General features: G+C 38.2%; 1 protein-coding gene across 1 annotated transcript in view; it reads right to left on the minus strand.

The window, feature by feature from the left end:
- Nucleotides 1-2,360, minus strand: part of LOC140439582 (uncharacterized) — a 74,391-nt gene that overhangs the window by 44,968 nt on the left and 27,063 nt on the right. The window lies entirely within an intron of this gene.

Genomic DNA, 2,360 nt, shown 5'->3' on the forward strand with positions numbered 1-2,360 from the left:
TGCGCCTACACTCTTAAGGGATTCGATAACATATGGGATCCTATTGTTGTTATTCCAAAAGCCTAACTGTAATCTGATTTTCATACGGATATATTCAAGTAAAGGGATGAGAGGGTGATTAGAGAAGGTGTAGATTTTTGGTTTTGGTGGAGAAGTTTAGCTGATAACCTTCTACGTCTAAATTCCAAATACCATTCCCCTGCTTCTGCTAATAATGCGTTTGTTGGAGTTAATTTCATGTAACCCTAAGCTACTCTTAAGTACTCTAAATTGTACTGTGTCTAATTTTCTTAGTAGTTGTTGATTAGTTGGTTTTAGGAGAATGCTCCCAAAATCTAGATCTGATCTTACAAGACCATAATATGCTTGGAGTAGTGTGGATGGATCAGCACCCCAGCAAGTTCTGCAAAAAGATCTCATGATATTTATTATATCCTTGGTTACTTTTCCTATTATGTGATCAATATGTTTTTTCCACGAGAGGTTGTGAGTTAGGAAGATACCTAAATATTTCACTTCCTTTTTGTAGGGAATTATATTATGATTAATAGTTAGATCTGGAAGATGGCCATAATGTTGATTTTTTGAGAACCATATGGCCTCACTTTTGTTTACAGAAATTTGGAAGTTGTGGATGGTACACCATTCATTAATATCAGGTAAAACATGATTTATGTGGGAAGGGTCTAAGCTAGGATTTTGGCTATTAAAAAGGAGAGCCAGATCATCAGCATATGAGAGTAGTGTAACATTATCTGGTATTAAATCATATATCGATTTTTTTCTCCTTCCAGAGTATTACGTAGGGTTATCTCATAGTGTTCTATTTTTCTTTCTCTTTTTTGGATTTTATTTCCCTGAATAATCAGCCAATTATTTTATTAATTTTTTAACCTCCGGATAAGACAACCGCACTATATGAGCATCATCTGCTTCAAATTCTTGCAAATTTTCACTTGCTCGTTGACTTCGACTTCTTAGTTGTGCTTTATAAACTTGGTGTAGATGGGCATCTCCATAGCGTTTTTCTAGTCGAGTGAACAAGGTCTGGTAACAGTCCATAATGTCCATATTATAGAACATAAATTGGCGTGCGCTCCCAAGCAAATCCCTCACATCTCGTCGAGAAAAAAACTCCTGGTTATAAAGTAAGCAAGGACAGAATTACAGCCATGGTATGTTTAAATGCAAGTGGAACGCATGCAATGCAATTAAACAACGCAAGCTTGAGTACCTCGGCCACGTGATGCGGAACGAAGAAAAATATCGAATTCTTCAACTTGTTATGCAGGGTAAAGTATTTGGCAGAAGAGGACCGGGACGCCGTCGTATCTCGTGGTTGAAAAATCTCCGACAATGGTTTGGGATGACCTCAGCGGAGCTGTTTCGCAGAGCAGTCAACAAAACCATGATAGCCTTGATGATCGCCAACATCCGGACCGGATAAGGCACTGAAGAAGAAGAAGGAACGCATGCTCTTCCTTTGATGGTAATAGGCAAAAGCAAGAAACCGCGTTGCTTCAAAAACATCGCATGTCTTCCTGTCACATATAGAGGACAAAAAAGTGCTTGGATGGATTCGGAAATCGTCATGGAGTGATTTTCTAAGATGTTTATACCCGAAGTAAAAAACACAGGGAGAAAGAAGAAAAGACGGGAAAAATATTGCTGCTTATTGACAATGCGCCGACTCATCCTGGATTAGACAGTTTAAACGCAGTTGACGAAGATTTTGTGGTAATGTTTTGCCCCCCAATATAACGGCTCTTTTGCAATCCATGGATCAGGGAATCATTGTTAAATGTAAGAAACTGTACCGAAAGCAAGTGTTACAACGTTTGCTTATCGCTGAACGAGACGAAGATAGCGTGATCACTTTTTCGAAACAGTTAAATTTAAAAGACTGCTGTCATATATTAGCGGACTCGTGGGATAGTTTGACTAATAAAAATTTAAAAAATGGATGGAATAAATTATGGAAAATACAAGATGACAAACAAATCGAAAGCGTTCAGGGCGAAAATATGACAGATATCGCTGCAATATGTCCTAATATACCTGGGTTCGAAGAATGTGACGAACAGGATGTTAATGAATGGCTCGAATTCGATCATAATCTACAAGGACGATGAAATTGTCGATATTGTTTCTAATATGGTTGACGATAAAGCCGAGGATAGCAGCGACGATGACCATGATAATGATGATCCAAAGCCTTCACATTCCGATGTATATAACTCATTGGAAACTGCTATAAAGTGGTTCGAGAACCAGCCTGAGTCTAATTGCACAGTTGCTAGTGCTCAGTTGTTAGTGCTGAAAAGAATCCGCGATTTGGCAGCAAAGAAAAACAAATTAAA

Source organism: Diabrotica undecimpunctata, chromosome 4 (assembly GCF_040954645.1).
Source record: "Diabrotica undecimpunctata isolate CICGRU chromosome 4, icDiaUnde3, whole genome shotgun sequence".
NCBI classification, from domain to species: Eukaryota; Metazoa; Arthropoda; class Insecta; order Coleoptera; family Chrysomelidae; genus Diabrotica; species Diabrotica undecimpunctata.